This window comes from Peromyscus leucopus, chromosome 18 (genome assembly GCF_004664715.2).
Source record: "Peromyscus leucopus breed LL Stock chromosome 18, UCI_PerLeu_2.1, whole genome shotgun sequence".
Lineage (NCBI taxonomy): Eukaryota > Metazoa > Chordata > Mammalia > Rodentia > Cricetidae > Peromyscus > Peromyscus leucopus.
In genome coordinates, this window is record NC_051078.1 from 13,252,652 (window position 1) to 13,277,845 (window position 25,194).

General features: G+C 43.3%; 1 protein-coding gene across 2 annotated transcripts in view; it reads left to right on the top strand.

The window, feature by feature from the left end:
• The first annotated feature begins 266 nt into the window (after positions 1-266).
• The window catches only part of Frs2 (fibroblast growth factor receptor substrate 2), an 88,192-nt gene continuing 63,264 nt past the window's right edge, over positions 267-25,194 (top strand). The window contains exon 1 of one of the 2 annotated variants that reach the window (XM_037196749.1): positions 267-285. The gene's annotated coding sequence lies outside the window, so the exon portion shown is untranslated. Of the gene's footprint in view, positions 286-2,631; positions 2,798-25,194 lie in introns of those variants that run through there. The other variant, XM_028877935.1, reaches the window with a different exon arrangement.

A 25,194-nucleotide genomic window follows, 5' to 3' on the forward strand; every position in this document is an offset into this window, starting at 1 on the left:
CTCTCCTCCCCACAACAAAACAATCCCATGCTGTAGATTTACCACAATTAAACAAAGAATACGTGAAAAGCAGGCTTCTAGAGCGCTGCAGTTCTTTAACTGGAGAGCTTATCGGAATGCCCTGGTTGGGGAGGCGGGGTACTCCAAACAAAGATCGTCAGGTCTTATCCTAAAGTTACAGCTTTACGAGGTCTGGGGCGGGGCTTGGTAATTTGCATCTTTAACAAGTCCGCAGGTGATGCTGGGCTGCCAGACCGGCACACACCTCGAGAAGCGCTATCCTGGGTGAGTGGAAGGTTGGGGATGGGGCCAGCAATGCCTTTAACAGGCCCTCCAGGTGACGGCCATGCACTTTCACGCTTAAGAACTGCTTGGCAAAGCGGTGAGAATACAGATTCACTTTTAAATCCAGGCTACAGCGCTTACCAGTTAGTTGAGAGTCTGTGATTGAGGATTCCTCCTCTCATTAGGTCTCTAGGCCTTGGGGCATGTGTGTGTGCCTGGGATTGGGGGTGGGGGTGGTAATGGCTAGAGACAACTTAAATTTTGTCCGTGCAGGCTGTTTTTTTTTTTTTTTTGTTGTTGTTATTTATTTATTTATTTTTGTTTTTGAGACAGGGTTTCTCTGTGTAGCTTTGCGCCTTTCCTCGAACTCACAGAGATCTACCTGGCTCTGCCTCCCGAGTGCTGGGATTAAAGGTGTGGGCCATCCCACCTCCCACTCCCCCACCCCTGGCTGTAGGCTCTGTTTTTTGCTTCACTCTACTAGGAAGCATGGAAGGATGCTTGAACTTGGGAATTATGGAAGTATTTACAAACATTTCTGCAATTACATAAAACACAAGGCAGTATTTTAAATACAACACTTGTGATGGGATTGTTTGCATCTTAAGTTTGTAATAAGGGGTTTTCTTTTACCCTGTCTTTCTGTTTTAAGACTCCTCCCTGAAGTACTTAACAGACACTATGAATTCTTAGTCTCTCTCTCTCTCTCTCTCCCTCCCTCTCTCCCTTCCTCCCTCTCTCTCCCTCCGTCTCCCTCTCTCTCTCTTCCTCTCTCTCTCCCTCTCCCTCTCCCTCTCCCTCTCCCTCTCCCTCTCCCTCTCCCTCTCCCTCTCCCTCTCCCTCTCCCTCTCTCTCTCTCTCTCTCTCTCTCTCTCTCTCTCTCCTGGCTGGTTTTGGAACTCATTATAAAGCCTACACTGGTCCCACACTGCGTCCCTGCCTCATCCTTTAGACTGCCTGAAAACAGACACAAGGTATCTCTTAGACTGCTGGGAATACAGACACAAGGTATCTCTTAGACTGCTGGGAATACAGACACAAGGTATCTCTTAGACTGCTGGGAATACAGACACAAGGTATCTCTTAGATTGCCGGGAATACAGACACAAGGTATCTCTTAGACTGCAAGGAATACAGACACAAGGTATCTCTTAGATTGCCGGGAATACAGACACAAAGTATCTCACTAGGCTTGAGCCCCTTTTCCTTTTTTTCTTTCCAGTGGAATCTAGCTTCAGACAGAAAACCTGCCTCCGCTATTTGATGCTTTTCTGATTTTTGTGGTCAAGGAAATCTTTTAAGATCGTCCCTCTTTCCCTCTCCTGGCGTCTGACTCTGTGGGTTCTCTCTCATACTGTCTTTGGTCAGAGCTTCAAAATCCCAGGTCTTCTCTAGTGTCTGTTACTGGTTAGGTGTAAGAATCATGGACTTAGTCCTAGGTACTCTGAAATGTTTACCATGCATTAATTATTTTTAACTTCTACAAGCCAGAGATGAACACTACACACACACACACACACACACACACACACACACACACGTTTAAAAAGGTTAACTCTTCTACAATCCAGAGATGAACAACACACACACACACACACACACACACATATACACACACACACACACACACACACAGAGTTTTAAAAGGTTAACTAACTCATCAAGGTGAAAAGTAAAATAACAGGATCCAGGCACTAAGATTCCAGAGCCCCTTATCTCGGCCTTCATTGAAGGTGCAAAGGATGACCGATACAGGGGAATCGAGTTTGGCTCCTGCCTTTGAATCATCTGAAAAGTCTTGTTTGGGGCAGATGAGAGTTCTACACATACCACAAACTAAAATAAAGCCAAGAGCCAGCATCTGTGGTACAGCTTGGTGCCTGGCCGGTTTCCTTCTCTGTAAAGATGTAGAGAAGAGCGCCGGTTTCCCGGAGTCTGAAGGTTATTAAAATAGTTAAGGCGGCCGAGGGGCATTTAAACACACCATCTACCACGCCGCGAGCCTTCGATGAGTGTCCGCTGCCTTTTTAAGCGAGGCAGAAGCCAGCGGGGCTAACAGCGCGGGACAGTCGGCCAGCCGGGTGACGGCACCGGGGCTCGGCTAAACCAGATTCTCCGAGCCTTCCATAGAATCAGGTGGCTGGAGGGGAACAATCCGAAGAGCAGTTGAAAGAAGGGGTGCCAGCCGTCGCCGGCGGGGGGGGGGTCGCGGGGCCACCAGGGTTAGCAAGGAGCCCAGGGGGCGGGGCCGCGGGGCGCCAGGCTCCGAGGCTCCGCCCCGCCCGGGAGGCCTGGCAGCTCCAGCCCGGGAGCAGTTCCGGTGCCAAAACCCTGCCCTCCCCCCGCTCCCCCGGAAGTGCTTGTCTAGGCTTCGGGCAGGAGCGAGGCCTGGTAGACACAGCCGCCGAAGCTCCGTCGGCTCCGGAGTCGCGGGGGGTCGGGGTCGCGCGGAGAGAGTGCGGAGCTCCGCGGCCGCCGCCCCGCGCGCCCTCGCCGCGCCCTGGCGCCGACGGTGAGTAGCCGGGGCAAAGCTGTGAGCGGGCCTGCGCCGGGCGGGTGCCCCCCCTCCCCTCCCCCGGACCCGGTTGTCCCGCTGCAGGTTCAGCCGTCGGGGTCCGGGGGAGGGGGGTCGTCGGCCAGCCGGGGAGCGCGCGCGCCCCGCGGGGGGCCGGGGAGAGGCGCGCCGCGGGCGGCGGAGTGGGCGGGCGCGCGGCAGCAGCGGGTTCCCGGCGCTGCGACCGCGGAGGGGGGACCCCGGAGGAGCGGGGCCGGGCCGCCCGCGCTGCGACCCCCTCTCTCTCCCTCTCCCTCTCTCTGCCCGGGCCAGTGGGCTCGGCGCCCTCCGCAGTGGGGGTCCGTGCGCCCGGGCTCCGGGGAACCTGGACCGCCAGAGCGCACTGGACATCAGTGCCCGACTTGCGTCGCCTCTTGGGTCTGTCCCCCCCCCACTCCCGGCTCAGCAATGATCCTGTGTGTCCCAGGGGTGTCGTCTCCGTCCCAGGGTGGGGCGATGCCTGTGTGGATGCTGGCGATCTTGTGCGGGGCTTTTTCATCCCCGATCTGCGCCAGGGTCGCCTGGGTTCGATTTTGGACTCGGCTTGAAACTGCCGGGGTCTGGGTGTCTGCGTAGGGTCACGGAGCGGGAGCGTTCCGCGGAGGGTCTTGAGTCAACTTGAAAGCTGAAACTGTTGAAAGTCGCTTCTTTAAAAAAAACAAAGATTGGAGGAGAGTCGTAGATTCAGATGAGTTTTTTCCCGTTTTCTTGCTGACGTTTAAAAAAAAAAACGATGCCGATTCTCTTAATCAGTCTTAGGAATTCCTGTGCTCAACCGAAGTCACAGTTGTAAGAGTTCAGTCGGGACGTTGCACAAGTTGACTGCGAAGAGCTGGAGAATGGTATCCTTTTCTACCCCAGATTTGTTTACTTTCATACTTGGAGCTGTCATTTCTTGAGCTTAAAAAATAATGTCCTCAGTTTCTCCTCAGAGGTTCTTTGTATAGTCCAGCTGTTGTTGCAACGCGGCGGAGGTTCCCACAGCTGGCCAGAGGTGTGTGTTTGTTGATTTAAACGTATGAAGTGTTTAGCTCGAATAAACTGAGAATTTCCTAGAGAAGAAAATCTTGTAGGTACTGTTAGTAAACGGAGTTTAGGTGATAAAACTGCCGGTGAAAGGTTTGTAGGAAACACTGGAGATATTTTGCATTTTCGTTTGAGTTTTAAATTATAATCAGAAAGTTCATTTGTTGCAAATGACTTGTGTTGCTGCGGTGTATACGTAAGTTATTTTCATCAAACCAGTGACATTATCGGCTCTTCTCTTATGCTTAGATTCGGATCTATACTGATTTTTTTTTGTCTTGTCTGTCTGTCTGTCTTTCTTGTATTTGTCATTCTCTACCACCGGAAAGGGAAGGTAATACCATGAATGAGGGGAATAGTTTTGAAGTACCATGAACTGTCTTATGCAAAAGAAAAATTATTTCACTAAAAAAGTTTCTCTGTGTAATGCCAGATGTTGACGTTGGGTGTCTTCTTATATTTCTCTTTGCTTTTATTAGTATTGTTGTTGTTGTTGTTATTATTTTGAGACAGGGTGTCTCTGAGCCTGGAGCTTGGAGTTTTGGCTGGGCTGTCTGGTCAGCAAGTCCCAGGTTTTCTCCGTGTCCCCCCAATCTCTGTCCAAGGATTACAGACATGCTGCAGGACTTGATTTTTATGTGGGTGCTGTGGATCCCAGTTCAGGTCCTTTACCTGTAAGCCATCTCTCCAGCTCCCCAAATCTATGCCAAGGTTATTGATATTAAACAGATAGAGGTGGGTGTTTTTTAAGTTTGTGGGGAAAATGTGAGTAAAGCTAAGTTGCACAGTGTTTAGATTTGAATGAAAACGGTGCCTTCTTATATACCTATGTTGGAAGTACTCGATTGTTCAGAGCCTAGGGTTGGGATGTTGAAATTAGAGTCTGGAAAATGAGTCAAGTTAGATTTGGTTATGGATTTGTACTTTGGGTGTAATGTATTTTGAAGGGAAAAATTATGGGAGTTATAAAAGCAAAAAAAGGAAATTGGTGAAAATCAGATGCTTTCAGGCACTGTAACTTTTTAACTGTTGCTCAAGTCAATTCAAATGATACTGAGCATTTTCTATGTGTCAGGCTCTTTTAGGGAACCATGTAGGGACAAATAAAGGTGAAACCATTATGACTTAAGACTCATGTTTTGATAATTTTCCAAGGTGTGTTGAAATCATGAAGAACTGAATTGCACTGTCTAGGAATACTAACCCTCCTTTGAATTGGGACTTAATTTAGAGGGAAGTATTGAGTGCTTCATGAAAAATACTGTGCCAGGCACTCTAAGTCACAGAGATTAAGGTTGGTCTTTAGAAGTTGGGTCTAGTAGGAGATGTAAGGTTTTTGTTCAACAGTTCATAGTATAGATTAATGTCTGGCTGGATGTGGTGACGTGCATGTGGAGGCAAAGGAAGCAGAGGAAGATGATGGTAGCTGCTAGGCAGAGCGACCCTGCTCACAACAAATGAAGACCCTCTGAAGACAGAATGACATGTGTGCAAATACTTAACCACGTGAGTGGGTTTATCTAAAGTTTGGGGTTGTGCAAAAGGAAAATGTTTGTTTTAGCTTAAAGCCTCATGGAAAACTGTAGAGACGTGCTAACACTCAAGGGTAGTCAGTGCTATTATTTATCAGGCACTTAGTTCTATTACTGCTATGCTATCTCAACAGGAGAGCAGCTTCTTTCTGTGCCGACAGGGTCCCAGTGTGCAGGCAGGGTCTCAATGTGTAGGCATCTCTCATAGTCTGGATACTGAGTCTCAATCTGTTCAGTAACTTCCCTTAGAGTTATGTGGCTAGCATAATAGTCTCTATCTGAAGCCAGATCTGCCATGTGGGAAAGTTGGTACTTCCCAATAAACTTGTATTATTTTTATTTATTTGATTTAATTTTTGAGACAGGGTCTCCTGTGTCTTAAGTGGGCCTAAGGCTTGCTTTGCAGTTAAGTATGGCCTTGAACTTCTGATCCGAAGTCTCCACCTCTGTGTTGGGGATTACAGGCATGTTCCACTGTACCCTGCTCTTAAACTGGCAATCTTAAATTAGTTCGTGACTGATGGTTAAACTCTTCTAAAACAAAGATTCAGGAGTTAGGATCTGGTGGATAAAGAAGGCCTTCCAAATTAAGAGAATGACAGTTTTGGAGATGAGAAGGCTCATGATGTAGAGAAGAGTTAGTATACCAGATGACCTGGATGGTTTATTTTGGAATTAGAGATGAAGTTTGAATTTAAGTTGAGGCTGGATTGTGGAGCAAGTTTAGATGCTGTATTTAGAAGTTCAGCATTTGGAAGAAAACGAGAAGTGTGTACCTTGTGATAGTTTAGTGTGCAGAATGATTTGTTATGGCAAGCTATTAATATACTACTGTGCACACTGAGAGTAATGGTAGTGGATGAGAACAAAGGTTCAACAGAGCTCACTGATCAGTAGGTAGATAGGGGTCCTGATAGGAAAGGTTTAGAGGAGGCAGAAAGTGAAAGTTACCCTTTCTGACTGGATGATGTTGATGGTGGTCCTGTTCCTAGGGATAGGAGCAATGAGTTGTATAATTAGGTTTCATTGTTTTAAGATGGGGTAAAGCCCCACATTCATAGCCCTGCCTTTATCTCCAGAGAAACTGTGCTCCAGGCCTGGCTTGCCTGGTTTTAACATATTTACCTGCTGGGACTGCTTAGAGGCTTTTGGAAATGTAGGTTTGCAGTTCAAGAGAGAGGTCAGAGTTAGACATATATTAAACATAAATTAGGGAAAACAGATTATTCAGATAGATACACTAGTTGAGTCTATGTGAGGAAATGGAAGTGTGTAGAGGGAAAATAAAACCAAAGCAAAAACAGCAAAGCCAACCCTGTGTTTAAACGGCATCTGTTTAAAACAGAAAGGAAAAACACTAAGTAGACTATGTTATGCAGTGGGTAAGGAATTTGATAATCTGTGTAGTTTCCTTGAACTATAAATTCAGATGGAATAGAAAAAAATATGTTCATTAAAATTCCAGTTGAGGGGTGTTGAGATGACTCAGCAGGTAAAGGTGCTAGTTAACAAGTCTGATGGCCCGAGTGTTATTCCCGGCACCCACATGGTAGAAGGAAAGATCTCTGATCTCCACGTGCTGGCCATGGTGCCCCTCCCCAGCGCGCGCACGCGCGCGCACACACACACACACACACACACACACACACACACACAAAATAAACAAACAAATCTAATTTTAAAAAAATCTAAAAATCCAATGGGCCATGGAGGTGCACACCCATAATCTCAGCACTCAGGAGGCAGAGGCAGGCAGATCTTTGTGAATTCCAGGCCAGCCAGGGCTACAGAGTGAGTCCTTGTCTCAAAAACAACAGGCAGGCTGAGGATGTAGTGTAGTTGGGAGAATTTTTACTTAGCATGCTTGAGGCCCTGGACTGTAGGTACACTGGGGTTGAAGCCAGCCCAGGCTACCTGAGACCTAGTCTCCAAAACAAACACCCCTCTCCACTGCCCCCCAAACAAACAAATAACAACAAAATCAAGAAATAGAACTTCCTTGAGGTTGCTAGCAAGAATACTGCGTTACGATTGTTCTGTTTTCACGGAGATCAGGCTCTCAGACTCACCGGTTCGGAGTGTCAGGCTGATTACCTCAAAGTCAAATTTGGTTGTTTCCTTTGGGCTTGTCTGGTGAATGATATGTGAGGATTTGGTGGCATTTGATGTAGTATTTCTTTCTTTCCTTTTTTTTTTTTAATGTGTATGACTTTTATTTTTATTTCAATATTAGGAACCTCTGATAGTCAAAGACATTACTCGTGCTTCTCATGACGGTGACTGTTAACATCGCATTTTGTAAAAAATGGTATTTATATATTTTCCCTCTAGCTCTTTTATAATACCCTTCTTATTTTGTGGTGTCTGATCAAACCTGTGACTTCAGGCCATCTGTCTCAGACAAGTGATGTACCACCAAGCTCCATTCTCAGCCCAATGGAAGTACTTTTGATTAACATGAATAATTTTATTCAAATGCTGATTACCATACATAAAAAATTAAGATACTCATATCTGTCACATAATATATGTGAAGATTGTTTTACTCTGAAAATTTTTAAGAGCTATAAATTTGTAGGGTTTCACATCCTTTGCTTTTTAGATAGTTAAATAGGAAGAAATTGTATTTTAACCTGTAAAACATTGTTTGCAGAATGAGGCTCAGGGCTGTAACTTTTTAAAGGCAAGTTTGTTTTTAGTCAGAGTTGCTATAGAAGTATTTCTTTGTTTCTTAAGAATTAATACCTTCCCGCCAGGCGGCGGCGCACGCCTTTAATCCTAGCACTTGGGAGGCAGAGCCAGGTGGATCTCTGTGAGTTTGAGGCCAGCCTGGGCTACCAAGTGAGTTCCAGGAGAGGCGCAAAGCTACACAGAGAAACCCTGTCTCGAAAAACAAACAAACAAAAAAGAATTAATACCTTCCCTTTGCTTTTCAAGAGTATGTTTTTCCGCTCTATCTCAGGCACTAGGGGACGACGTCTAAAGGGTCCTGTGGCAGTGTTGTTGGAGCCAGGAGCCTTGTGTGTGCTTTGTCTGGGTGCTTGGTGTAGTTTCAGTGAGCTTGGTATTAATGGGGCAAAGGTCAGGAGTTCCATTTAGTTTTAGACTGAGTAGTGGCCAAGGGTACACCTCTCACTCCCACCAGCTGTCTCGGAAATGCCTTGGTTGTCATTGGTCACAGAAGGGGCTGGATCAAAGTGAGGCTTTATGCCACTGGGAAAGTTGAGCTTGATGATTGGGAATTGACTCTGGGATGTACAAATCTGAGTTAAAATTCTTGACCTGTGACTTTAGGAGAGTCCCTAAACTTCCTCCAGGCTTCCATTTCTTGTTATTGGAGAGGTTAATACTTGTTTCCAGCATGTTCTGCAGCTGGCTTCTTTGCTCAGGGGCCTAGCTCATTAGGCCTATGCTTCTCAAACACTGTCATCTTATGACACCCTTGTCGGTTGCTGTGTGGAATGAGAATGTAGACTGCTTTTTATAAGGCTAAATCTATTGAATTTAAAAGATAATCTTTTTCCCCCTAAAATTAACATATACCAATTTTGAAGGGAACACGTTAGTTTTTTGATGAAATAGTAATGATCATATAGTTTGTTTTTCTTTTCAGGTTGCTTATCATGTATATAGTACAGGCTGGTCTTGAACCCTCTACTAGCCAAGATTGCCCTGAAACTCGTGACCCTTCTGCTTCATTTCTCTCCACTGCTTACATTATGGGAATGTGCCACTATTCCTGGCAGGTGTGTGTGTGTGTGTGTGTTCGTGTGTTCGTTCTTGGCAGAATGAGAGCTGGCAGTGCTATGCTGGTCTCTCTACCCCTTTTAAAAGATTGTGCTCGTGTGAAATCTGGAAGCCTTGGCTTGGGTCGTATTTGAAGTGGTGGAGAGGGGCGTCCATCTTATGCACTTATGCCCATCCAAGCTAGGTTCAGGCTCCCTTCTGTCCCAATCCCGTGTAGGCGCTCATGACGGTTCTGAATACGGTGGAACATTCTGTCACATCCTGTCACATCCGTACTCCAGCACCCTTCCAGGAGCAGTGCAGACTGTTTTCAGGTGTTTCTTAGGTTCCCAGGAGAGAAGTGGTGAGCTGCTGGGATGGGGCGCTACTTTAAGGCTGTCAGCCAACCAGATAAATCACTTGCCTTTGACGTATGAAGTGAAATAGCAGGAACTGGCTTTCCTGTCCCCTTATGCAGGAAAGACAGAAGCTAGAGTGAGGAAAGCCTTTTTATTTCCTCTAGCAAGTAAATCTTGTATAAAGAAAACACTAGTATTCAGAATGGCTTCCGGGGACAAGGAAGAGTGCGGTGCTGTGCATTGTGGGAGGTGCACGTTGAGCCCCACGCGTCCTCCTGAGGACACAGACCACTGATGAACAGGAGTGTTTATGGAAATGGCACCTGCTGTCTAGAAACTTACTGAGTCCTTGTTCACTTAGGGTCGGGGAGGGACACACCTATCCTCGGCTACTGAACCAAGATGTAATATTAGAGCTGGGTGGTGGTAGCGCACACCTTTAGTCCCAGCTCTGGGGAGACAGAGGCAGGCAGATCTCTGTGAGTTTGAAGCCAGCCTGGTCTACAGAGCGAGTTCTAGGCCAGCCAAGACTACAGAGAAACCCTCTCTCAAAAAAAAACAAAACAAAACAAAAAAAAAAAAAACAAAATAAATAAATAAAGAAGATGTAGCATTAGTTTCCTTTGAGTGCTTTAGCTTGGATAATTGAAAAACTTGGGTGATCTGTAGAAATCCTTGAATTTGGGTTGGGATACCTAAAACAAAATGTTGAGGTTAAGTTGGAGCAGCCCAAGTATCTTGGAGGTTTGCTGCCTTGCATATTAAAAATGGTGTTGGCGTAGAATTTTCCTGTATATAATTGTTTTTGGCAAACTAAAAAAAAATGATATAAAAAAATCATATGTAATTCATTTATTTTAATAATGCTGTTTTTTTTCTACAAGCATTCCCAATGGCAAATGAATTGGATGAGTACCCTTAAAAATCTAGGGAAGAAGCCCAAATATTCCTTTTATAAGTTGAAAAGTCTTTGATGTCTAGAAAGTCTTATTTTATTTTTTAAATTTGCAGGGATTTTGCATTTTGTGTCTTTTATATATGTAAACAGTGTGTAAAGTACTTTCAACTAAAATTGATGTTCCCAGGAATGGCAGTTCATCTTGTAGATGACTTGGTTTATATTAGAGTTTAGTGAGAACTGTCTTAATTTTTTTCTTTTTTTATATACTGTGTGTGTATGTGTGTGTCTGTGTGTGTCTGTGTCTGTGTGTGTGTCTGTGTGTGTGTATGTATGTGTGTGTGTATGTGTGTATGTGTGTGTGTGTCTCTGTGTGTGTGTGTATGTGTGTGTGTATGTGTGTATGTGTGTGTGTGTGTGTATTTAGGTCATAGAGTAGAAGTTGACTCTCTCCCACTGCTCTGTATCCTATCCCTGCTGGCCAGAGACTTAGGGTGATCCTTCTGCCTCAGCCTCTCAGTGCTGTGATCATGGGCATGAGCCACCATGTCTGACTTCCATGATTTTATTTTAATCTTGTGGCAGTTATACCTATTCTATAGTTTTGGAAATTAAGGCTCAGAGACAGCTGATAAAAGGTAGCATTGGAATTCAAACTCCAGTCAGTATGTGTGAGACACTTTTTATTGGCTACAGTTGCTCTTGAAATTGCTGTTAATGTTTATAGTACTTGTACTATTAAATGTACACATAACATATCCATGATTGTTGGCTGAAATAGATTACTGAAAAGGTAGTAATTCCAGTGTAATTATATATTATAATATCTATTTATATGTGAATATAGATATAATGCATGTATCTATATAATAGACATAATTGTATATAATTGTTGAGAGCTTAAGGCTTATATGGAGGGAGTTTCTGCTATTTTGCGTAACTTCAGCTCTCCATAGAGCTTTTATGTAGCAAAGAAAAATCTAAAAGCATCAAGTGATGGAGGTTAGCAAGGCAGATTTTCTGGTGTCAGTTCAGTTTTTTCTAGTTGTTAAACAAGCCCTTAGGATTTGGGTAGGCAGGGATGGAGAGTTGGCTCAGCTCTTAAGAGAACTTTTTGCTCTTGCAGAGGAGCCAGGTTGGATCCCGAGCACCTACATGGTGACTCACAACTGTTTGTAACTTCAGTCCAGGGGAGTCAGTGCCCTCTTCTGAAATCTACAGGCACCAGGCATACATACATGTAAGCAAAATACTCATATACCTAAAAACAAATAAATACATCTAAAAGATTTGGATAATCGGAGGAGTTGACTTGATTATATTGATATTATGTTGCCGTTAGTGTGTATTGCTGGTTAGTATTTTCCTTTGGACTAGTGAATTAGTAGAACCTGGGCCATTATCCAGATTCATCCTTTTCCTTTCTTGGGATTTCTGTCTCCCGCCGTAGCCCATTTGAGTAGCTAGGATTATGGGTCTATGCCACCTCTACTTATTCTGAGTCAGTCCTGGAAGGGCTCAGCAATGACAAGTTGCTGATGGATGCATAAATAGTTCTTGGGAGGGTACTAGGTATCGAGAGCCATGCTAGTCATTGAATGTAAAATCATAAATTAAAATAGATTTTTCTTTTCTTTTTCTTGTCCTCCCTCCTTCCTCCCTTCCCTCTCTCTCCCCATTTCTTATTCATTTATTAAAAATTGAGACAGGGTTTCTTTCGATAACCCTGGCTGCTCTGGAATTCACCCTGTAGACCAGGCTCGTTTAACTCACAGAGATCCTCCTGCCTCTGCTTCCCAAATGCTGGGATTAAATGCATGTGCCACCATGCCTGGCTTTTTAACTTTTAAGGCAGGGTATCACTCTGTAACCCACATTGGCCTGGAATTCACTATGTAGCCCAAGCTGGCCTGAAACCATGGCCGTGTTTCTGTTCCCACCTCCCAAGTGCCGATACTGTAGGTGTATACCACCACATGGACTGAGACATACATGATTTAGTGTGATACTGTAGGTGTATACCACCACATGGGCTGAGACACACATGATTTAGTGTGATACTGTAGGTGTATACCACCACATGGGCTAAGACACACATGATTTAGTGCTGATGTTATAGGTGTATACCACCACATGGGCTGAGACACACATGATTTAGTGTGATACTGTAGGTGTATACCACCACATGGGCTGAGACACACATGATTTAGTGTTGATGTTATAGGTGTATACCACCACATGGGCTAAGACACGTGTGATTTACTGCTATGATGGCAGTCTAGTGTACTGTATCCTTTGTCTGGGGTAGCCATTTCTATATTTAAATTGAACATGTATAAGAAAATCCTATATTTGTGCAATGTGTTTTCTGTCAGGGAAGGAAGCTCTTGCTTAGTGGATTATAAGGGTGTAGGCTTTGGGGTTCAAAACTTCAGTTAAAGGTGATCTGAAAATTATTACTTTCATTTAAATGGAAGCCTTTTATTAAATCTTGAGTTAAACTGTGTTCACCTTAAAGGCTACCATTTTCTATTAAGTTGTCTGTGAATTTGATTCTTATATTTTACAAACCTTAAAAGATGTTGGGGGCTGAAAGGATGTCTTACTGGTTAAGAGCACTTCCTGTTCTTCTAGAGGACCTGAATTTAGTTTCCAGCACCCATATCAGTCAGCTCACAACTACCTGTAGCTCTGTGGGGCATATCCTCCCCCCCAATAATTAAATAAAAAATTGAAAAAAGCTGACTGTTATACTTATTGGTGCATATTTAACTTCTCATTTTGAAGACTCATAAGAAGTTTCATTGGGACTTGCTCACCTAGGTAGGGAAGAAGGTTCTCTGGAAAAAGTGATATTTAATCAGAAGCCTCAAAAATTGAGAATAGGGAGATTAAGGGTAAGAGTATGTCATACACGGAGAATAACACACATTTGACCACAGAACATGTGTTAACATGTATGGTGGATCCCTAGAGGGCCTGAGGTATGCATACCCACCAAACTTGTTGACATGAAATTCTGAATGTTTTGTGGAGTGTGATGGTTAATCTCTATTGTCAGCTATCTAGAATTAGATATATCTGTAGGGAATTATTTTGATTCGGTTAATTCAATTTAGAAGACCTACTGGTGGTGTGTGGCACGGTTCCCCCCATGGTATGTGACATGGTTCCCCAACCTCGGATCCTGGACTGTCTGAGGAGAAAGTGAGCTGAACACTGGCCTGGGTTCTCTTCTTCTTGACAGTAGTTACAATGTAACTGGTTGTCTCAAGCTGGCCGAGACTCCCCCACCTCCTGGGACTCTCATCTTGAGATCTGATACAAAATAAATGCTTTCTCCTTTAAGGTTTTTAAATTATCATTGAAGCAGGAAAAGTAACTAAGAATGAAATATCTTTCTAGGAAAACAAAGCAAAACAAAAAAAAAAAAAAACCCACAGATGAGCCTTCAGGAGTGAACTAAAGTATTTCTGGAGGCAGAGGGAGTAGTATTTCACTTCAGGTAAAGTGTATGAGGATATAAATCAATGAAAACAGATAAAGAAAAAAAGATTCAGGAAGTTTAGAAACTAGAGAAGATATTACTCTTTTGAATAAAATAGTTATTTTGGAGGTTTTCTTTTTCTTTGGTTCTGGGGTAAAATCCATGACCACCCCACATGACAGGTGAAAGCTGTGCTGCTAAACTAGAGACCCCAGGGTTGGAGATAATTGCTTTTTTTTTCTTTTTAAACAGTGATTTCATGTTATTTATAAGCCAACTTTAAAAAAATATTTATGTGTGTGTATGCGTGTTTGGTCTGTATGGACATTTGCATATCAGAGGGTACTGGATCCCATGGGACTACAGTTACAGACAGTTGTGAGCTGCCTTGTGGGTGCTGGGAATTGAACGTGGGTCCTCTGGAAGAATAGCCAGTGCTCCTAACCACTGAGACATCTCTCCATCCCATAACCCCAACTTCTTAAATTATCATTTTGAGCAAAACTGGGATCACATAACTGTATGTGGGTTTTGAAAAAAATGGTGAACAGTGAAGGATTTCTGAATGTGTACCAACCAAAAATTAATTCCGAATCAAACATGCACTGAATCTGAGGTGTTTGTGGTAGTGCTTGTCCTTGATGTGACGACCTCAGTGCAGCCTCACTCTGAAGACACAGCGCGCTCGCTTCACATTGTGTATGCCAGTGTGCCTCGAAATGCCGGTGAGTGGTCCCTGAAGCACCCTAGCACCCTAGCTCAGATTCCAGCTGTGTGTTACCAGCCATGGAGCTTTTACCACCACCACCCCCCCCCCCCGAGGTTTCTGCTCTCATAGAAACCCAGGGGGTTCATTACAGAAAGCAGGGAGTTTTAACATTTCCCTACCTCAGAAAACAGGGACTTTCAACTTTTCTCTACCTTCATTCCTCAGGATGTTCAAATTAGAAATCTTTGGGTTGTATTGTGTTATAATGCTTAAATTTTAAAAAACTTCTGCTGAAGTTGCTGACGTAAGTTTCATTTAAAAAAAAAAGTTAAATGGAGCTGGAAAGATGGCTTGTTGGTTAAGAATACTTGGTGCTCTTGCAAAGACCCAGGATTAGTTCCCAACACGCACATGGCAGCTAGCAACCATTTGTAACTCCAATTCAGTGATGATGCCCTCTTCTGGCCTCCAAGAGTAGCAGGCACACACATGGTACACATACATATAGACAAAACACGTATAGACATACAATGAAAATCAATAAATCCTTTCAAAAGAGTTAAATGGACCGGGTGGTGGTGGCACATGCCTTTAATCTCAGCACTCGGGAGGCAGAGGCAGGCAGATCTCTGAGTTCAGGGCTAGCCTGGTCTACAGAGCAAGATCCGGGGCAGCCAGGGCTACACAGAGAAACCCTGTCTCAAAAAACAAAGCAAAACAAAATAAACAAAACAAACAAAAAACCCCAAAATAAAAAGAAGTAGTTAGTGATTTTTAGTTTGGGATTATGGCAGAATTTCCAACACATTCTGAAATGGCCTAAATATATTTATGCCAGAAAAACAGGAAAATAAAGCAATGGCCCACAAACACAACAGCAGCGGTGACATGAACATACCGCTGCCATTTTGCAGTGGGAAGTGGTATTCTCAGCACTGATGTGCCCCGACCTGAAGAGCTGTGGGATTGACTTGACTGGGACCATAGGGATGAATAGAAATGACGCACACACAAATAGAGGTGGCACCAGAAGCCTGGAAACTCAGGGCATTAGCGCACACGCCTGGATGGGGAGGAGTGTTTATGTGTGAGGGTTAGCTGACCTTGGGAGGGTCTCTCTGGGAGAGCAGTCTCAGACTGCCATCATCCGGGAGGACAAGGCTGTCGTTGGTACTCAGCTTCTGTAGTACTCCGACTTGCGGAAGGTCTTGCCATGCCCATTGGTCTAGGTATTCTCCGGTTCTTGACATGCCCATGGTCCTGTCAACAGTACGCATCGACTCAGGACTTCATTTGATCTCCATTTTGATGACTGCAAAATCAAAGTATCAGCCAGCTCTGAAAGACATTGAAGAGGCTCTACATTGGCAGTGTGAATTCAGCCAAAATTTAATTATTTATGTAAAAATAAGCAGGCACATTCATCTCATTAGTATGCAGTTTTTTTTAAAATAAATGGTAAAATATATATACCAAAGAGTTGTTTTGCAATGATTTATTTTCAGTTACTGTTTGGTTTTATGCCTACTTTATATGTGTAACATACCTGAGGTCACATAAAAATTTCTTGGGCAAAAAGGGGTCATGAGTGGAATCAGTTTCCAAAGCCCTGACTACAGTTTTGTTTGCTGCTTTAAAAAGAAAAATTCTTTTTTTGCATTATGGGGATTGAACGTCTAAGTCTTGTAGCTGCTAGAAGTACTATATGTCACTAAGCTATGCCCTTGTACCTATACTAAGTATTTTTTGTAAAGCCATTTATCATTTTTAATTTTTGCTGTTATAGGAAATTATGTAGAAAATATCCTTGATAGAAATGTTTTTAATTGTTTCTTAAGGACAAATTCCCAGGTATGATTTTAGTTTTTAGATCAAAGGATATCAATAGTTGGAACATTTGATTCCATTGCTTTTCAAAAAAATGGTATTGTGAATGATTTGTTGTCCTTGTTAGATTACTAGTGTTGCTCTGTAGCTGGAGTTTTCTCCAGTCCTGCCTGGCCCACGGTCAGGACAAATCTCTCTCACCCGCCAGTCCTGCAGCCGCTCAGACCCAACCGAGTAAACACGCAGAGACTTATATTGCTTACGAACTGTATGGCCGCAGCAGGCTTCTTGTTATCTAGTTCTTCTATCTTAAATTAACCCATTTCTATTCATCTATACTTTGCCATGTGGCTCGTGGCTTACCAGTACCTTACATGTTGGTACTCATGGCAGCGGCTGGCAACATCTCCTGACCCAGCCTTCCTCTTCCCAGAATTCTCTTCTCTGTTTGTCCCGCCTATACTTCCTGCCTGGCTACTGGCCAATCAGCGTTTTATTTATACAGAGCGATATCCACAGCATTGCTTTTTCCTCGTAACTCAGGAGATGAAAGAGGCCTTACTTTACTGTTCTAATTATGGAGTCCTTTTCTTTATGTAAGTTTTTCCCTGAAGAAAAATTGGTTGTAATGTCATAGTGGCATGAACTTTTAAAATGAGGTCTTTCCTTATAAGTTTCTGGAGAAGCCTCCTGGTATTTGTGCCAGTGTTCAGCAGTGCTGATCTGGAGGTCGAGTCGGCAGACGCTTGTGTTTAGCTTACAGTGGTTCCCTTCACGGTGGCTGCTGGCTTCTGCACTGCCTTCCCTTGTCTTTGCTGTTATCTCTTCAGCCTCAAGCCTTGGCTGCCCCACCGTTTCTTGCTCAGGAGCTCCTGCTTCCTCCACTGGGACTGCCCAGCACCTCATCCGTTTCTCCTCTTCTTGTCATCTTCAAATGCCTGGGCCTGCTGACATGTCAATCTGTCCCTGTAATCTTATCCTTGCAGTGAAGTATAACCATCTCCCAGAACTCTGTCAGTAGACTGTGCTTTTGATAGTCATCACAGAAGTTATATGGCTATTGATGGATGAAGTGTGTTTGTATGTTTCTGTACAGAACTACCAGAAAGCAAGGAATTTATATACCTCTTTACCCTTGTTCATATTTTAGGGGACAGCGATACTTTTTTTGTTTTTTTGCTCATCTGAAACAGAGCCTCATGTAGCCCAGACTCACCTTGAATTCACTATACATCTGGGAATGATCTTAAATTGCTTCTTTAGAAAAATGCATTTTTTTATTTATTTGGGTGGTGGTCGGGGTGCAGCGTGCTGGTCAGAGGACAACTTGTTAGGGTTGGCTGTCCTCTTCCACCATGCATGTCCTGTGGATGGACCTAAGTTTGTCAGGCTTGGCAGCAGGAATTTTGACCCACGGAGCCATCTTCCTGGCCTGACCTTGCTGGAACTTCTGATCCTCCCACCTCCACCTTTCAAGGCTGGGGTTACAGGCATGTACCACCATGCACAGTGCATAATACATGGACACCATGCATAGTACATAAAATGTGGACACTGTGTATAATACATAATACATGGACACTGCATAATACTTAATACATGGATACTCTGTTTAATACCACTATGCATAAACATACTGTTAATGCAGTGCTGAGAATTAAACCCAGACTTTGGATACTCTAGGCAAACACACTATCATTTAACTGATCATCAGATCACAACAAAAGAGAACAAAGCTCTCAAAGTGAAATTAGTTTTTTAAAAAATGGTGCTGGAGCTCAAACCCAGGGCCATGTTCATCCATGCTGGGCAAGCACTCTACCATTGAGTTATATCTCTGACCTTCAAACAATTTAAATTTAGTGCTTACTAAGTAGTAGTCATTGTGTTTAATTAAGTATGTTTTATTTAGCATTCACAGTAACATAAAGTTTTGAGTATTACATATAAAGATCTCCTGTGATATATTTATTGCATATAAAATTGAAAAAAAAAGATTCATGGGAAATCATAAACAGACTTATTTTGAGATGAGGTTTTTTTGTATTGCTGAGACTGACCTCAAACTTTGCCTCAGCCCTTGAAGTTACTGGGAGTATAGGCACATGCCATTGAGCCTAGCCATATTTAAAAAATTTAACTGAAATTTATATCCTTTACTAATTTTTCCCACATAAGGTCAAGGGTCTTCTTTGCGTGTGTGTTCTTCGAGAAGAGTTCTGGGTTCATTTTAGAATAATACTGTCTTAGTTAGGGTTTTATTGCTGTGAAGAGACACCATGACCATGGCAACTCTTATAAGGAAAACATTTAATTGAGGTGGCTCGCTTACAGTTTCAGAGGTTCTGTCCATTATCATCAGGCATGGTGCTGGAGGAGTAGCTGAAAGTCCTACATCTTGCAGGCAGCAAGAAGTTGACTGAGACACTGGTGGTATCCTGAGCATAGGAAACCTCAAAGCCTGCCCCTACAGTGACACACTTTCTCCAACAACCCACTCCAACAAATCCACACCTCCTAATCATGCCACTCCCTATGAGATGATGGGGGCCAGTTACATTCAAACTACCACAAATATGTACCCACGAGGCATTATCTATTAAGTATCTTAGTACTATTCTTTCTTCTTATAGGAGAGAACATGAATAACTTTGTATGTTATACTGTAAAATACAAACTCTTCCTATAGGTATTTGTTTTGAGATGAGTATTGCTATACTGCCCAGACTGGTCTCTTGGCTCAGGCAGTTCTCCTGCTTCAGCCTCCTAAGCATCTTTGACTATTGGCATGTGTCACTGCCCCTGGCTCTGTGTACTTCTGTGCTTGTCTCTGCTATTCTTCTATTCTTACTATTTTTATGAATATATCTGTATCCTGTATATGTGTGGAGGTACCCATAGGAGCCAGAAGAGGGCATTGGATCCCCTGGAGCTGGAGTTTCTGCAGTTGTGAGCCACCTGATGTGGGTGCTCGGAGTTGAACTTGGGTCCTCTTGGAGAGCCCCAGACAATCTTAGCCCGAGACATTTCTCCAGCCCACGGCTCCTGCTCTGTTAAAGCTGTCTTATATGCACCTCATTCCATAACTGTACAAATAGGTAGGGACCTGACAGGATGGCTCCCCTCATAAAAGGGAACTGCTGCCCAGCCGGTGACCTAGGTTTGACCTCTATCCCAGGAGAGAACCTGCTTCTGTTTCTTGTCTTCTGACCTCCGCCTGCCTGCTGTGGTGCACGCGCATACCCCACCCCACCCCACCCCACCCCAGGTTTTTAAAGTTAGCCTAGAGTCTCTCTGAACTTTTCACAGAAACTATCTCTTTCTTGTCGTAATTCGTCAGGTTACCTAACTATAGTGACAAGTTGACATGGACGGGTTTGGGAACCAGTAGCTGTCTTCTCTTATTAAGCATCCTGTTCATTCAGTGAGAGCAGAAGGGTGAGAGTCGTTTACTTAGACGGCTTCACTGTGGAGGAATCAGGGAGAATGGCAGACTCTTGTTTCTGAAAGGACAAGGTGGACTTCTTAAAAGGATTTCTACCGAATTATTCTTCTGAGTTCCATCTTATAGTTGAGAAAACTGAGATGTCAGGAACTCAGTAACCCCAAAGTCAAGTAAATAAGAAAAGACCAAACAACAGGATTTTTACATAGGTCCGCGTAGGTTCAATGTTTGTGTAAGTTTTTATATACTACGGAGGTGCTGGATGCCGTTGAGGTCATCTGATTTATTCAGTCCTTAAGTAGTCTGCAGTGTCTTTAGGCTGGCTTGGGTAGCTTCCTTACCCTGTCTTGTATCCTTGGTCCTCTTTTATTTTGTTTCCTAGTTCTTGTCTTGAACTCTGATTTTTTTCCCCTTTAAAGAGTAAGAGTGGAATTAAACATAATTATTTTAAAAATAATTCGTTGGGCAGGTGCACATGGGGACAATGGCTTAAATACCGTGCAAGGTAGCTGGGTGTGGAACTAATTGAAATTAAAGAAGAAACATTACTGTTCCTGTTGCAATTCCTTAGTGATCTGGAATCTGATCAGTTTTCTTTATCTCTGTTCATCTTTATCTCTTTATTCATAAGCATCAGTTCATTTAGGACTCGAGAACTGTAGGTATAGACATGTATATCTGTTCTAAAGAATGCTTCCATCTTTTTCTGGTACCCACCAGCCTCTTTTTCTGATTAAACTTAATTGTTTTTCAGTTTTTAGAGTCCAGTATGTAGTCTTAGTTTACATTTTACTTTTCTAGAACATTTAAGAAGGTAAGTCACTCTATTTTTATTAATCTTGAACTGAGATTCAGTTTTGTTTTGTTTTGTTTTGTTTTGTTTGAGACAGGGTTTCTTTGTGTAACAGTCCTGGCTACCCTGAAACTTCCTTTGTAGACCAGGCTGGCCTCAGACTCACTGAAATCTGACTGCCTCTGCCTCCCAAGTGCTGGGATTAAAGACATGCACCACCACCGCCGAGCTAGAAATAATATTTTTTTACAAAATAGGTTTTCTACTTAAAACTTTTATTTTAGATTTATTTTATTATGTGTGTGGGTATTTTGCCTGCATGGATGTATGTGTACCATGAGCATGCCTCATACCTAGGGAAGCCAGAAGATGCCATCAGGCTCCCTGGAACTGGAGTTATAGATAGCTGTGATCTACTGTGTGCATGCTGGGAATCAAACCCTGGTTCTCTGCAGGAGCAACAAGTGTTTGTAACCTCTGAGCCAACTCTCCAGCCCTCAAAACACTTTATTTTAGAGATTTACATCATGCTTGTGCCTGGTGCCTGTAGAGGTCAGAAGAGGCCCTCAGATCTCCTGGAATTGGAATTAAAGATGGTTGTGAACCACTGTGTGGGTGCTGGGAAGCACTCCCAGGTCCTCTGCAAGAGCTAAATCACCAAGCCATCTCTACAGCTTCTAGATTTCCTATTTGGAAAAATTATTATTTATTAGTGCCAGGCGCATGTGTAAGGTCAGTTGTGTAATTGGTATGTAGGGTCTAGGCATCAAATTTAGGTCACCAGGCTTGTGCAGCTAGTGCCTCTACCCTCTGAACTCTCTCTCTAACCAGGCTTTTAATTGATCTTACTGAGGACTGTAACTACAGCCAGAGGTTTCTGGTCATGAGATAATTAGTGATACTATCATGAGTTTAGTTCCAGTAAAACCAAACCTAGTTATTGCGTTAAGTCAGGGTTCTCTAAAGGAACTGATGAAATCTTGGAAAGGCTGAGAATCTGGTTGTTGCTCAGTCCATGAGACTGGATGTCTGAGCTGTCCCAATCTAGCACAGGAGTCCTAAAGAATTCTGAAGAAGTTAGCTGTCATACTAATGCAGAAATGCCTCAGTAACAGGATAAATGAACTTGCCATAGAGTGCGACGACGGGCAGGCTAGTGTCATTTTATTTGGGCTGCCACTAGAAGGTGTGGCCCTGACATAGGGTGTGTCTTACCTCAAATAATCAGATCAAGAACGTCCCTTACAGGCATGCCCAGGAGCTTGGATTTTAGTTGATTCCAGTTGACAACCATGGTTAGCTATCACAGGTTCATCCCTTGTCAACTTAATACATAATCACTTTTCTTTGTGTCATACTTAATTTCCAAATGAAAACAATATCCAGGTCATAATTCTGCCTGACATGAAATAACTGTCTTATGTACAGTCACAAAATCATATATTTTAGAATAGGTACCTTAAGGAATGCTCGGTCTTTTAGTGTCTCATAAGAAATACAATAACCACTATAATCGATGTTACATCACATGACAAGAGAACAGAGGGAAGAAAGCACAAGTATCTGTTTAATGTGTGTGTGTGTGTGTGTGTGTGTGTGTGCAAGTATGTTTTTAACAAAATAGAGAAACACTGACGTCAACTACATCCTCATTTCTGCAACTGGTCACATGACCTTCGCTGGTACTTACAGCTGTGTCCCATCAAGGCAGGGAAGCATGGCAGCAGACATGGCAACTGGAGCTGGAAGCTCAGGACTGAAGGTTCACATCTCGAACCCAGACAGGAAGCAGAGTGCAGACCAGGAATGGCATGTGGCTTTGAAACCTCCAAGCCTGCTCCCACCATACTTTCTTCAGCAAGATCAAACCTCCTAAACTGTACAAAAGGGCCGTTAGCTAGGAACAGGAGTGCAAGTGTCCGAGGCTGGCGGGGTGGAGGGGCTGGGGCAGCACATTTCATTCAAACCACCACAGTCTGCTAAGTGCGTTAGTCCAACTTCAAAAGTCCACGCAGTGTTTCCCAGTCTCAACACTGCTTTTAAGTTTAAAAGTTCAACATCCAAACTTTCTTCTGAGGCGTCAAGGCAATCTCCTAGCTGTAACCCTGTAAACTCAAAAAGAAAATCACATACTTCTAGCATACAGTGGCACAGAATATACATTACCACTCCCAAAGGAATGAATAGAAGCACAGTGAGTGGCTGCTGGACCAAAACAAGACAAACAGTCAACAGGGCAAACACCAAAGGCTCCGTGTCTGGTGGTTTCAGATGGGGCTCTGTCCCTTCAGCCTTGCTGCCTGCCTCCCTCTCGTGCTGGCTCTACTCTCTGTATGCACCTCTCCTTGGCATGCATCCCACGGCTCTGACTCTCCAATATCTTGGGGTCCCCAATTCAACCCAGGCTTTGCTTGGCCTTGCAGAGACTCACTCCCCATTTCTGGCTCCTATGCTCTGAAACTGTAGAGGACAATTCCATGGTTCCCTTCTTCATGTGTCCTTTACAACTCTAAAGCCAGCACCAGCTGGATGATACCGGCATTCTTGAGTCACATTTACTGCAGCCCTTTATTGTTTCTTTTTAGCAGCAGAACATTTCTCAGGCCTTTTCACAAGTTGGAAGCTTAGCTGGGTGTGGTCTTGCCCCGAGGGCATCTTTCCCTTTATTCCGGTGCAGATCAGGCCTTCCCTGAATGTCCTTCTCTCTCTCAGCTCAAGACTTGACTGCAACATTGTTTCCTGGTGTCTTTTTTTTCCCTTCTAACTATACATTTTGTATTTCTTTCTGCCCCACTTGGTCTTTTTCATTATAAATCTGCCTCGGTGATTATTAGTAACTGTGTGACAGAGTCAATATTAGGCTGTCTTGAAATCTCTGCCAAAGAATTAGTCCATTACTTCAAAATTTAGCCTTAGGCAAGTTCTTAGGACAAGGGCAAAAAGCAACCACATCTTTTGCTAAAGTATCCCAAGAATGGCCTCTCGCCTAGTTGCTTGTATTGTTGCCCTCGGAAATTTCTGGAGATTTCCCTTAGTCTCTATGGCTCTCAGCATTACTGCCTTCCAAGCTCCTGTTCCTGGATGGCCTTTTAAGCTCCACTTGCAACGACAACCACTCTTCTAGCCCAAAGCCTTCCACATTTCTCCAAACAACATGGCCAGGTCTGTCACAGAAGTGCCTCGCACTGGGTACCACCTTCTGTAGTCGTTCCTTTTCTGTTGCTATGATAAAATACCATGACCAAGGCAACTTGTAAAAGGAGAGGTTTATTTGGGCTTCCAGTTCTGGAGGAATGAGCCCATCACCATCAAGGCAGAGAGGTGTGATAGCGTGCAGGCATAGTGACCAAAGCTGGAAGCTCAGGGCTGAGAGCTCCTATCTCGAACCACATACAAGAGGCAGAGAGAATGGGAATAACATGTGGCCTTTGAAACCTCAAAGAAGAAGCACACTTCTTCCAGCAAGGCCAGACTTTCTAAACTACCCCAAAAGGTGACTAAAACAAGGACAAGTATGCAAATGCCCAAGCCTATGAGGACATCTCATTCAGATCACCACAACTATTTAGTGAACGTATAAAGAGCTATCTGTATTTTGAATAGTGTATAATATTGCAAGCCATTTTTAAATCTTGAAAACTTGTCTTTTAATTTAGATGTTCTTCAAGGTAGGATTGAAAATCGTTGTCCTTACATATGAACTTTAGTGCTTCTGTGTGTGTGCTCATTAGTCTCTTACATGTGTTTATAATTAATGTAATAGACTGTATTCTGATTGTATTCAGCACTTGAGGTTTCTGGAGCTGTAATTAGTAAATTAAAAATTAATAGTTGGTGACATTCTGAAGGTCTATTTTCTTTGTAAATATCACAGTACATCAACACATACTAATTATGTGGCACCACCTCTTGCTTTGAGAATATCTTTGTTTCATGAGTCTCTTTTTGGAGGGGTGGCATTAATCTTGCAAAAGGAAGTCCTGATTTCTTTTTTATATGCTAGCTAATATCTTGTTTTCTAAGATATATTCAAGACCTCTCAGACCATGATTTTGTTTTATTTTATTTATTTTTTATTTTTTTGGACAGAAAACAAAGGTCTTCAAGTCTGTAAAATTTAAGCTGTCTGGTGATGTGGATGTGTGGTGGTGCCCATGTGGAGTTCTCTGGTGGTGCTCATGTGGAGTTCTCTGGTGATGTCGATGTGTGGTGCTGCTCATGTGGAGGCTGTGAGACAGCTTGAGGGGTCAGTTCTCTCCTTCCACCATAGGAATTCTGGGAATTGAACTCAGGTCATCTGGCAAGCACCCTTACTCACTGGGCCATTGTGATTTTTATTCTCAATGGTGAGGGCAGCAAAGCCTGTGGAGTAGAAAATGTGAAGGCAAGTGAGTTGAGGTGAAAGATGGAGAGATGGTGATGGAATGAAGGTAGGTTTTTTTTTTTTTTTCACTTTTCCAGTTGATCTACATTAATGCTACAAGCTAGGGAGGAAGTGAGAAGTGGGAAGAAATAGTTCTACCTAGGGACTCCTAATTCCTGGATTGCCATGA